The 14,376-nt window shown below is 32.0% G+C and overlaps 1 pseudogene; it reads left to right on the forward strand.

Annotated features, from left to right (window-relative positions):
* Window positions 1–8,470: 8,470 nt before the first annotated feature.
* Window positions 8,471–13,795, forward strand: LOC134700594 (uncharacterized; annotated as a pseudogene).
* Window positions 13,796–14,376: the final 581 nt, after the last annotated feature.

A 14,376-nucleotide genomic window follows, 5' to 3' on the forward strand; every position in this document is an offset into this window, starting at 1 on the left:
ATTATGCAGTTGAAACTTTAAGGCTTTAAAAGTTTTTCTGCAGTCGATTTTGTGGCAGTTCAGTTAAAGGGAAACATTTAAGGCATAAATCTGTGCAAAATGGCATTCAGCAATTTGATTAGCAGTTGCCGTTGCGGCTGTATGTCTGTCTCGCAAATGACGTTGCGTAATCAAATTCTATTGAAGTTGCATAGTCACTGCGTGTTGATCTGGTCATTGATGGTCTTCAACAAATCTCTTCTATCGGTGTCATTGTGGGAAGGACAGAAAGACGAGTTTCTGACGTCAAATTGTCTGGTTGCATCACGTTCACGTTTTCCTGTTTGCAGTATTCTAATGGGTTAATTCTATAAGTTACACAGTGTGTGTAAAAAATTGTACTGAAAATAAGAACAATATCAGCCAATCAAATTGCGAGAAATTAATCTAAATCAGGATAAAAAAAAATTATTTCTCAGTCTTGCCAAGTAGGAGATGCAACATTTTTTAACTAATTTAAATGTGGCCAAGTATTGAAAGAACTGTTTCACAAAATCTTTTATTGGTTCGAAATTTCGCTCTCTGAAATTCGTGCAATCTCATTATTTCGGTAGGTTTAATAACCACAGATAAGTCAGATGTTGATTTTTTTCGAAAGAGAAAGAAGTGTGATAAGCAATAGTAGTTAAATGAGGATAAAACATGATTCGGTAAAAAAAAAAAATCGACAAAATGATTAATGATTACACAAAATAACTTTGAAGAATATTTGATTCATTCAAATGAAATGACCTGTATCGGAGAAAAGTAAATTTGTCATTCGAATTATGATAAAAAAAAATATTTGTTTACATTTTTAATGTCATTAAAATGTCGAGGAGGATTCGGCCTTTGATAGTTTTGTAAAAACGATGTACTTTTAAAACTAGATTTTCTCACATACTGATCATAATGATGAACCAAGTTGACAGGCAGTTTTATTTTGTTGTAACTTTGTCAATGTAATTAATCAAATTAGATTAGTAATTGACCCTGGATATATGTACTCGTTAAGGTTGAATTCACGATCTGATACCGATCGTAATACTTTACCACCGATGGTCACCGATAGGTGTTTTTTCACTATCATTTCTCTCCAATAAACCGAATGACGCCCATAGTACTATGTGTGCCAAGGAGACAAGTCGCCATCAAAGTCACAATTTGTAAAAGTAAACCATTATTATAAGTAAAAGTACAAATGACAAGATAACTTATCAGAAATGATGTCCAAATTGGCCTATTTGATTCACTGAACTGATCATCATAATACAAAAATCGAATTAACGAAACAAAATCTTCTATAGATTCTGTATTTTTTTTTTATTGATCTACATTTGTAACTACTAAGAATAAAAACCAATGCTTTGTATTGTACTACTGGGACAAAAATAAAACCTGATTTTCTAATAATAAAAACATATGTGAGGACTTATTATTGTGGACTTTAACGGTGCCACAAAGGTGTCATGAGAACTACTTAATGTTCCAGAACAGTTCTCTTGACAGTAAAACTGAAAGATTTAAAGACAGGTTAGAAGTGATCTCTACTGTATACTAGTAAAGCATATTTCATTCGTTCACAATAAAAACATGTCACCAGAATGTTTTGGGATGTTTCGGAAAAAATATGTTTAGTGTTTGCGTTTCTCGGATGACAATGATTGGTTCCCGGCTATATCTATGCGACTCCAAGGACGCTCCAGAAGGTCTTCTTTTTAAACAAAATGAATGCCCCAGTGGACTCTTCTAAATATATTTTGAGAGAATCTTTTAAATGAAAATAAACCTGCCGTCGAATATTGCAGATTTTTTTTTTATTGAATGACATAAATGAAGTTTACGATGATTATTAGATATGTCTATAAACCTAAAATTTGCATAAGATTCAAACGTACTTAACAGACTTTTACAAGTTAGTGGTAGGCATGTTGGACAAACCATCAGTTGTCCAACCTGGGCCTTTTGGCCCATTAGACATTTGACCATTACCTATAAAATGCACCTAGTAGGTAAAAAAGTAAGGAAAATTTTGACACTCTTTAAAAAATTTGGGGTAGGCATGTTAAACTATTTAGACCCAAGTTCGGACCTTTTGAAGACATCCATAAAATATCTATCTTTGGAGTTATGGTGAAAACAAACCATGAATTGTCCCACCTTGGCATTTATGCCCATTGAACCATAGACCATTACCTATCATTTGTACCTTGTGGGTAAACATGATTTACCAAAGGGAATTTTTGTAAGATTTTTAAAAATTAGGGGTAGGCCTGTTAGGCCTTGCAGACATACGTTTGGACCTATGGTGAGGACAAACCATGACTTGTACCACCTGGGCCTGTTAGACCATTGGAACTGTACTTTGTATTTTGGCATTTGGTGTAATTATACAATAAGTGTAAAAACAAAATCAATTGGTAGGAAGAAATCGCTGTGTTCATGACATTTTTTCTTTGTGCTTTCCTAACTCAATTTTGCTTAACCAGTCGGACTTAAAACCTGAACCATTTGATTTTTTTCAGGAATAATCTTAAACTATACAGTAATTTGTCGATTTTTGTCTTGACAGTATATGATATGTAGATGATGGTGGAACTTAAAGAAACTGTGCTAGTCAATCCTAACTTTTATTTTTATTGCAAATTTTCGATGTTCAAAAACCTTTGGATCACAGCAGAAGGCCACCAATAGGTCTTCAATGCAGCGAGAAATTCCCACACCCGGAGGCGTCCATCAGACTGTTTCTGACTAAATATGTTGGTTATGTAGTGATTGATACTCGAGTCTTAGAGAACAAGATTTATATCAGTCTTAGTGTAATGCTTAAAAAAGCCTTTGGACACACTTTCAGTAATTGTACATATTCTTATTTCGATGCTTTGTGTCTATAGCTATTATCTAAAAATAATGTTAGTGTGTTTTTTTTAGTGGTTTCGTACCGATCTTTAAAGTTAATCTGTTTTTAATTGATTTTACAGTTTGTTCTTATGTTGAACTGTTACACCACTGTCCAAGTTCAAGGATGAATTGAACGCTCACATGCATGTTTAACTATATTTGCATGCATATTTTGTATGTGTCTGTCCCAAGTTAGAAGATTATAGTACTGTGGTTTTCGATGGTTCATGTCTGTCGACTTATTTTTGATTTTTTGTAAAATAAAATATAGCCAACCATACGGTATGGGTTTTTGTCATTATTGAAGGCTGTATGGTAGCCTTTAATTGCTAACATCCTTATAGTCTAGATGGAAGCCCACAATATTTTATATGGAATATGGTTTGTTTTAAAGTTTTTTCATGGTTAAGGTAATAGGTAAGCTCTAAGTAGGAAATCCAGTCACCGTCTAATGCCTCGTTAACACTAACAAAAAATGTACATTTAATCAAATTTGACTCGATTTATCCCCCCTTTTATATCTGGAAAAAAGGGGGATACATAATTTGAAAACAACATACTTCGATATAAAACTACAAATGTAATTGAGCTGAAAATTTATTTGGCCTCACAGGCACTTTTATTAAGGTTTCAGTTATATTTTTTCTGAGAAAAGTGTCTGTGCTTGACCTTTTTTTTAAGCACTACAACATTGTGCACAGTTTTTAATCAAATCAATTGATCAGGTTTTTTTATTCAGGGGAAGAAATTCTTGCTACGCTCAATATAATAGGAACGTTTTTTGGTCACTTACCCAGTTAAACAACGGGATCCAAAGTTTTTCGTGAATGGCCGAGAAGTCGATTTAGCTATTCAAGATCTTATGCACTGCTTGCTTGGATGTATTCATTCTTCTCGAGTGATTTTACGACTAAGGCAGCAACCATTTGATTTCAAGACGGTGGGGTGGTAAAGGGGATTATGGATTTTGTCCGGACAAAGTTTATTTTAATATTTTTTTTTTTTTGCGCCAAGTATACATAAAGCAATTTTTTTCTTTCAATTTTAGCATTAGCTGAGGTTGAAACAAACAAATATTTTTTCATCTTAAAAACATATGTTTCTTCCAAAAGCTGGAATCAAAATATCAAAAAGATACAAAGCTCCCCCCCCTTTTCACTGCATGACCCCTCCAGAATTGGCAAAAGTTAAGAACGATCAAAAACAACTACTCAAACTACAAATGAGATTGTGCTGAAAATAGAAATTGACCTGTCTTTCTGATAGTGCTAAATCATTGACCAAGATTGAAAAACATCGAAGTCCCCGGAGGTGTGGCACTGACCCCTCCTGTAACAAGTAAAAAGGATTGGCAAAAGTTAAGAATGATTAAAAACAGGACTACTCGAAAACTACAAAATTTTAATGGGATTGTGCTGCAAATAGAAATTGACCTGTATTTCTGATAGTGCTAAATCATTGAACAAGATTGAAAAACATCATTTGTTCGAATCTCAACTTGTCATCTAATTGTATTTTGTTTTTGACCTTTAAACCCCACACAGCAGTGAAATCGGCATCAAATTTACACATTGTGTATCTATAGCACTGTTACGGGTTAAAAGATCAAATACAATGTATACACAATTACACATAGAATTTTATTTAAACAACAAACACGTGTCAAGAATTTAAAATAAATTTTCCAACATGCGAGACCTAATTTTTTATACAAAATCAGCTTAATTGGCAGCAGAGACGGATTTAGCGGAATGACAGAGGGCCATAGTACCCCTTATTTATATATGAATTTACATTAGAAAAAAAATTATTAATTTGAGAAAAGTGGCTATTTATTTATACCAGAGAACAGTATAAAGTCCTATAAAAGTAGTTAAGCAAGCGAGATTTTGATTGGATAAAACAAATAATTAAGCATAAGCTGAATTCATTTTAGCATAAGCTAAAATCATTTTAGCATAAGCTAAAATCATTTTAGCATAAGCTAAATTCATTAAGTATATGCTAAAATAAACTTTTATTTAAATATTTATGACCTTGATTCCGCGCCAACATTTATGTATAAGCTAAACAATTCAGCATATGCTTAATTGATTTTAGCTTATGCAAAAATGAATTCAGCTTGTGCTAAAATGAATTAAGCTTAAGCTAAAATAAATTAAGCTTAAGCTAAAATGAATTTAGCTTATGCTAAAATCATTTAAGCATATGCTAAAATATAATATAGCATATGCTAAAATGATTTAAGCATATGCTAAATTCGATATTTATGACCCTAATTCCGCGTCATACAGTACAGATGTATAGATAAAGAAAATTTCGTCTTCAAACTCTGTATTTGCCTGAAATATTTTTCATCGATATATAAATGACAGAAACAATAATAATAAGCTCTGTTTAGACTTTTCCATCGATCTAATACATATATATGTTGTAAACATGCTATCGTTTTGTATAATTTGTAAAAAAAGAGGCTGTACAAATTACAATTTGTGTCATCCAGAATGTCACCTGGGTCAATTTCTATAAATTATACTATTTTAATTGTCACTGGGGCCAATATTTATTATACTGTTAGGACTTTTAGGGGGCCAATTTCTTTTATACTATCAGAAATGTCAGTAGGGCAAATTTCTATTACATTATTAGAATTGTCGTTGGGGCCAATTTCTATTATATTATTAGAATTGTCACTAGGGCCAATTTCTATTAAACTATTAGAATTGTCACTGGGGCCAATTTCTATTATATTATTAAAATTGTCTCTAGGGCCAATTTATATTATATTATTAGAATTGTCACTAGGGCCAATTTCTATTAAACTATTAGAATTGTCACTGGGGCCAATTTCTATTATATTATTAAAATTGTCTCTAGGGCCAATTTATATTAATCAGCAGTATGAACCCCGCCACATTATGTATGTATGTGCCTGTCCCAAGTCAGGAGCCTGTAATTCATTAGTTTTCGTTAGTTTATGTGTTAAATATTTGTTTTTCGTTCATTTTTTATATATAAATTAGGCCGTTAGTTTCCTCGTTTGAATTGTTTTACATGGTTATTTCAGGGCCTTTTAAAGCTGACTATGCGGTATGGGCTTCGCTCCTTGATGAAGGCCGTACGGTGACCTTTAGTTGTTAATTTATGTGTCATTTTGGTCTCTTGTGGAGATTTGTCCTTTTGGCAATCATACAATATCTTCTTTATTTACATGCATGCATTATCAACGTTGACTGTCTCAATATAGGTAATTTGTAGATAAGGTGTGTATTCTCAGGTACTTCGGAAGGGTAGGCAGATCTTACTCCACATGTGGTACTCGTTGTGTTGCTCATGTTATTACATACCATGAGAATAGTCTAAATCGGTAGATCACATTGATAAAAAGGGAAGGGTATTGTAGTTACGACGTAATGAACATATCCGATATCATCTGTGAAACTGTTATTACATAACTCGTGATAGCGTCCGTAAAATATACGAAGGGATGATTTTAACTCCACAACTTGGAACTCTTGGTTTAATAGCTTCCTTGTGAGCAGCAACCATCTAAGTGTCATAGATATCTTCTGAGTGAGCTGGTCGTATTTAAAAATAAACACTTTTCTTTTGTAAAAGTTTGGGTATTAAAATTTCCTTTGAGCAAATGTCTTTACCATATATTTTGTTTGGTCCTGAACCGACCGATATGTACCTACTATTAGAGGTCGGTCATTTTAGAAATTAGAAACACGAGTTGTCTTCAGATGTCATATAAATACATGTACATTTAGTAAAACAGTACTGAGTTTCACTTTATTTGTCAAATAACAATTTGGTTCTACTTGAGCACAAGTTAGCACACAAACAAACGATTTTACCGTATTCGCTCCTATCATGCCTGTAAACTGTTCCAACTATCCGGAATATCTTTAAAAGTTGGATTGCATGTTCCACAAAAACTCGATATTTCCTAATTGTTTTTTTAATTTTTGCATTAGAAATTGATCAGTTGCTCATTTGCATTATGGAAAGTACATAAAATTGAAGCTCGAGATCACATACTGTTTTTTGACAAATCTGCAGATGCGGATACGTCAACGTAAACGATACGGTTGATACGTATTAAAATGACCGACCTCTATTCATAACCTTTTCCATAATTCAAAACGAAACAAGAATTTCTATAAGTATTTAGCTGCATCAAAATGACAAAATGATTTCAAATCGTGTTATTTGAAGTATCTCCTTCACAGATATTTTGAACGTGATTTACTTTCATATTTTTGTTTCAACATGCTCCAGTCGATCAATATTGTATCAAAGAGTACGCCTTTTGTAGGAATAAAAATCACTAGTTGTTATTAGTATTCAGTTATTAGTTGGCATGACACGGGTTATGTTCTTCTCATATATGTTATGATGGTATGATACTAAACCCCTAACGGGAAAGATTGTGCCTTATATTCATTTGATGAAATCATAATCTTTTAATTGAAGTCTGGAGCTGGCATGTCAGTTAACTGCTAGTAGTCTGTTGTTATTTATGTATAATTGTCATTTTGTTTATTTTCTTTGGTTAAATCTTCTGACATCAGACTCGGACTTCTCTTGAATTGAATTTTAAATGTACGTATTGTTATGCGTTTACATTTCTACATTGGCTAGATGTATAGGGGAAGGGTTGAGATGTCATAAATATGTTTAACCCCGCCGTATTTTTGCGCCTGTCCCAAGTCAGGAGCCTCTGGTCTTTGTTAGTCTTGTATTATTTTATTTTTAGTTTCTTGTGTACAATTTGGAAATTAGTATGGAGTTCATTATCACTGAACTAGTATATATTTGTTTAGGGGCTAGCTGAAGGACGCCTCCGGTTGCGGGAATTTCTCGTTACATTGAAGACCTATTGGTGACCTTCTGCTGTTGTTTTTTTCTATGGTCGGGTTGTTGTCTCTTCGATACATTACCCATTTCCATTCTCAATTTTAGTATATATTAAGATGTTTTTTCTAATGATGTAACAATAAGTATTGTTGTTATTCCTTATGCAGAAAATGAATAAAAAATGATGTTGTATACTGTTCATAAGTAATATTTATGTAAGGAAAATACACCATTCAATCAACGATCTATGTCTTGTTTGACTTTTTCTATTGAGTGAAATACCACTTTTCCTTTTAATCACGAATACAATCTATAAACAGTATAAGTTGTAAGGGTACTTCAAAGAGAGAATTTTAAGATATGGATTTTAACAAAATATATTTTTGTATATATTTGATATTAAATTATTAATGTTGAATTTTTTTTAACACATACCGCCGAAAATTAATATGCTTTGAATTTAAGAAACTGAGCTTTGGAAAATCAAACGGTATATATTTCTGGGGAATTTGTTGTCCTATATCAATTGTTAACGAGAATATATGTTTTGAAAATTGAGATTTGGAAATCTATTCATTCACAATTTGTGTAGAGAGTGAGAAGTTAGGCCTGCAATATCTTTTAAGAGACTTTTGTGAAGACGTACTTAAACAATATGTTTGGGTAAATTTTCTTACAGAATTTAATCATGGCCTCCGGTAATAATGTAGAGATAGTTACAGAAACGGAAAGATTTTCGCATATCATTGATGAGTTATCTAAGTATCACTTTATAGCCATGGACGCAGAAGGAGTTAATTTGGGAAAAGAAGGCCCTTTGACTCTATTACAGATCGGCACAGTGGACAACAAAGTTTATCTTTTTGATATTAGATTAAAGCCAGAATTATTTAAGGAAGGACACGTAGAGGATCTATTACAATCTGAAAAGACAGTAAAGGTAATATAGTTTGTAATCTGTCCATATATCTTTTGAATTTGCTGCGTCAACCCAGAGATCTCGTATATTTTACTTGATTTGAATAATACATGTTCTGTTCCATAAATAAATATTTAAATTGAATGTTTGAATTTGGTTTGTTCTGACAGCACTCTGCTTTTAATTTCAACTTGTTGATTAATACTTAACAAATGTGAAATGACGGCACTGAGTTTATATAAGATTGTATTAGCGTCTGAATTTTGTTTAATACTCCTGGATCTTTCTTGCATGTGTATGGTTGACCTAACGGCACTTTGAGGAGTACATGTACTAAATTATAACCCTGGTAACTTGGATAACTAATTAAGCTTATGTGCATTTTAACATTTAACAAACACATTTTTGATTTTCTGAGGAAGACACCGGAAGCATCGGTATTCATTGGTATTCAATGCAATGTTTACAATGTCATGAAAAAGCTCACAGTTTATCTATAATAATTCTGAGCTTAATATCATAAGAGACCGGTTTTGAGTAGGAGAATTAGAAAAAAAACTATAGCAAAGAGTCATTACCTAAGACATTAAACATTACACAATTGTGTTGTACAACGTATGAATGCATACATTATTTTAAATAAATTGTTGTCTCAATGACAATATGGTCTTCTTCTTTAGTTCTTATATAATTAAAAAACAGAAAAGTACTACCCAAATGACTTTTTTGATGAATACATATAATTCTACATTTTCCCTTTTTTTAGGTTATACACTCCTGTTCAGGAGACAGTGCTGCTTTGTACCATCAGTTTGGCATAAAACTGAAAAATGTATTTGACACACAGGTTTGTATTAAAAAGGACGATAATGGGAAGGAGAAGTATTAATGAACGTGTTGGAATAAAATTGAATAAAAAATGAAAACAACACGTTATTTATTGTATACATGTACGTTCAAAGCGCTTTTCAGTTTTGATATTGTATTGCGAACACATACTATGAATAATAAACAGATAAATATATACAATACACATATTTCATATTAACAAAATGTTACTATTGAAAATAAGGTATTTCAAATAAAGTAAATCTTGGCAGTACGATTAAAAACAAGTGTATAGGGATTTTAAATTAAATTGAACAATTAGTAATTGGTCTTCAACGTTACTTCGAAAGAACAATCCCTTGTATCGGGAAATACCAACATGGCAGTTATAAGTATATTCAATTCTCTTTCTAAATATATATAAATAAATTCTTTATTTCCCCTTTTTTGTTACAAAAGTAAATACTGAAAAATTTCAAAGCAATATCATTCAGTTCTCACTTATATGGTACATTATAATGTAATTCATAAAAATCAAATTTAATGATCCTTATTTGTATTCATGTAATCAATTCCAACTATGTAATAATAAACTAATAAAGTATAACAAAAAAGGACAGAAACATTTTAACAAAAAAAACCAAAGAAAAATCCCCAATACTGCAACTCATTAACTTAATTAAATAAGGCAAAAATGCTGCAACTAAGTAAGCAATTCAAGCGTCAAGCTATATCTATTTCAGGTGGCTCATCTAGTCATTGAGCAAAGCAGAGGACGGAGATTGTCGCCTCTTATTGAATTATTCGATGTTTGTCAAAGATATGGCGACAATCCGGGACCACTCGAACAGAAGGATACATTGATGGTTTGTTGGTTAAAAAAATTAGAAAGCGACAAAAAAGAGAAAAATAAAACATAATATATCTTTTTGACCAGTTAATTTTAAGTGTTCCAACTACAATTGATGTTAATGATTTTTGTCATGCGAACACACTTCAGAATATTATATGCAAAGTTAGACAATTTCATCTATAAGGGAGAGAGTCACAAACATCAAAATAATATTGAATGCCCTAAATTGAAGACACACTGATGACAATAGCACATTGGAAAACAAACAAACTGTGTATTTCCTTTTACCTTGATTATTTATCCCTTATAATTTTTATTTACTATGTATTTTCATTCAGGTATCACAGATCAAATTTATTCGTTCATTGTGTGTCAATTTGCGTTTTCTGATTGAGTTAAGCCTGCAAATTGATATTTTATAGTGTGTTTTTCTATGTTGTGATGTTATACTATTGTTTCAGAAAAGGGAGAAGGTTTGGTACCATTGAAACGTTAATCCCGCTGCAAATGTTTGCACCTGTCCTAAGTCAGGAATCTGATAATCAGAAGTTATTGTCTGTTTATGTAGATCATACGTGTTTCTATTTTCTCTTTTACTGTTGGTTTTCCAGTGTGAATGATTTTATACTAGTAATTATTGGGACCCCTTATAGCTTGCTGTTCGGTGGGAGCCAAGGCTCCGTGTTCATGGCCGTACCTTGACCTATAGTTGTTTACTTTTATGAATTGTTACTTGGATGGAGAGTTGTCTCATTGGCACCCATACCACATCTTCCTTTATCTATAAACAACAGAGAAAACTAAAGTTTAAAAAGCACGAAACCTACCAAAGACCGAGGATGAAACCAGGTGCCCTTGACGGAAAACAGGTACTTGTCTTACTGTCATATCTGCCGTGCGGTTTATGTTAAAGACAAAAGTCACAAAAATAATGAACTCCAAGTAAATTCAAAACGGAAAGTCAATAAGCAAAGTATGAATTCAGTGATTATGCCTAATTCGTGAATGTCAAATTCGAGGAAAATTATATGGGATGGTCGTGACGACGGTTGGAAAGGATCCATAGTAATCTTTTAAAGATGCTTTCATATAAACATGATTCTATTCATTTAAGAAATCGGTTTATTTAAAAAATACGTTATTTCGATTAGAAAAAAGTCTAAATATTGAACTTTATTCTTACAGTAATCAATTCATAAATTATTTCGCAGTATTCAATAACAAACAATAACAACAGAAAGTAAGACAAATTATCTGTGCTTGGTTCATATTGAATTAAAGGCTTACAGCCAGATTTAGCAAACTCAGCAATTGGAAAGATTAATCACTGTTGCGTCATAATAAATACTGCAAATTGCATGTTACCTATTTTTTTTTAAAAGAAAACTAGAAGGATGATGATTTAAAAATAACATCAACGAATGTAATAAAAAGGTATATGGGGGTATAATGCATTTGTGATATATTTTTGTGGTCATATGGTATTACTCTAATTAAACATACAGTAAGTAAAACAATGAAGGACCATCAATAAAAAAATAGAAATGTGTGCATTAGTATTTTCAATTTTTTTTAAAAATCTAACACAATGTAGCGAATTTACTAAGCAATATTTCGAGTTATTCAAAAGTTGTATATATATAAACCGCCTCGTTACCAGCTCTTAAATAAAAATCGAAATTTTGTTACTAGTTTTCTTGAAGTCTTTTTTTCCTTTTTTGAGAGACTCATCTAACCCATGTACATTCAAATTATGTGACTTCAAACTTTAGTCATACCGCTGCACAAATACACCATATAAAATTCCCTAAATGTAATGCACTATTTTTTTCTTTTCTCTGTTTTATAAATACACGACTTGCGTAATAAAAATTCAATATTTCTATACATCTTTTATTTACGAATACATTTAAAGGCACGAAACATCTTCATCCTGCACTAAATGATGTGTTTGAGCTTTTGATTATGCCATTTACTTATGGACTTTCCTTTTATAATTTCCCTCTGAGTTCTGTATTATTGTTTTTAAACCTTTTATCTATTCACCTGCATACGTAAATACCCTCTTTCTACCTTTTTTTGGGGGGGGGATAAATTTGCAAACAATACAAATTATTACAAAAATGATGTTTTCATATTTAAAAGGTTCAGTCTGTTTTTCAACTCTGTTTTGGTAATAAAAAAGTTTTTTGTTTATTTTAAGAAAACATAGTTCCGTTTTTCACTTTACCCTATCTTTATATATTTTTAGATCAAATGGACGAAAGAAGATGGAGAGTTATGGGCTAGGAGACCATTAACAGCTGAAATGATTGAATACGCTAGAAATGACGTCACAGCCTTAATACCTACAGTGTATCAAAATCAGAAAAAGTAATTTAATTCCTTGATTTCTTTCTGTTTTTCTAAGTTTTTAGTTTATCTCGAAATTTAAAAAAAATAATTATTGATTAAACAAGTTGTGAATATTTGCAATGACTTATAATTCACTATAGCCTATGATGTATATACAGTTTTAGTTTGTAAAACTATTTTCTATTATCTGCTCTTTGGTCGGGTTGTTGTCTCTTTGACACATTCCCCATTTCCATTCTCAATTTTATCGAACACTGTATTTCACATAGTTTGTTTTAGAACACTGACGGAAAGCAACTCGTTAATTGAATTTGAAAAAAAGAGTTGAAGATGAGATCAATTATCATAAAGATGAAGCTCCCTCGAAACGAAGGCAAGCAAGAGTTGATGAAATAGTCGATTCTATCATATTAGATATCGAACGAAAATATGAAACAGATACCATTTTCGAAGACATAACAAATGAGGATGAAATAAATGCAATACACAAAATCAGATTCGACAAAGTCGGAATATCTCCATTCATAATGCGATTACGAACAGAGGATATCAAAGCACAATTAAGGGAGATTAGTGATCAACTAACCAAAGAAGGTAATATGTTTCTACCGACGTGGCAAACATATGGATTCCTAAGGAATTATCAGTACCACCCAGATATGGATATACAAGAAAGCGCTAAATGTCTTCAAAAAGCCTTAGATACAATTTTTCTAGCTGACATTGTTAAAAAGTACAATGTGAAAACAGAAATCAACGCTATCAAGACATACGAGAAAGATGCATTGCGTAGTATTCGACCAAGGAGCAAAGATGACCACAGTATCAACCCTATACATTTATCCTTGTATTGGCAAAAGGTAGAAAATGAGATAGGTACTGAAATTGAACAATTACAAATAGAGGGGCGAAACTATAATATACCACAAGGGAAATATAAATGGATTAAGTATAATTGCGGTGCCAAAGTACCAATCAGAATACAAATGAAAGCAAATAGACAAAAACATTTGGAAAGGGGAAATATTCAGCTTAAAATTAGCACGGCCCACAGTTAAAAGCTTTATTAGTGATAGAATGTTAAACGCAATTTATTTTTAAGGAGTGATATTCTGATTTTAATTACCTTATGGCCTACGAACAATTTTAAAAATTAATGAAATATTGTAGCGATTTCAGTTTGACAGTATAATTTATTATTATGTAAGATGTTTTTTTTTGTTTTTTTTACATTAGGGTTAAATTGCATTACTACAGTGCACCGCCCGGTATTTTTATTTGTTTGAACGGTATCTACATTACTTAAAATTCACCGCCCGATTACCCATTTTTGAAACTGTCAGGGTACATTGTACCGCCCGATAGAGGTACCGCCCGGTATCTTCGGAACCAGCCTGTAATTGTGTATATAAGGGGATGCGAGAGTGATCAGAGAATAGATAGAAAGTTAGTTAGAAGAATTGTGTTAACGAGCTCAGAACTATTGTTCAACTGTTGTTTTTTTTGTGGGGCGGGGGGGGGGAATGGGGGTTAACCGATATTATATATTTAACAGATTACATTGTGATTTTAATTGAGACCTTATGTTGTGTTTTTTTTTTCTTTGTGCCATTTGAACATGGATTTTACGTAGTTTACG

Source organism: Mytilus trossulus, unplaced genomic scaffold (assembly GCF_036588685.1).
Source record: "Mytilus trossulus isolate FHL-02 unplaced genomic scaffold, PNRI_Mtr1.1.1.hap1 h1tg000164l___fragment_2___debris__unscaffolded, whole genome shotgun sequence".
NCBI classification, from domain to species: Eukaryota; Metazoa; Mollusca; class Bivalvia; order Mytilida; family Mytilidae; genus Mytilus; species Mytilus trossulus.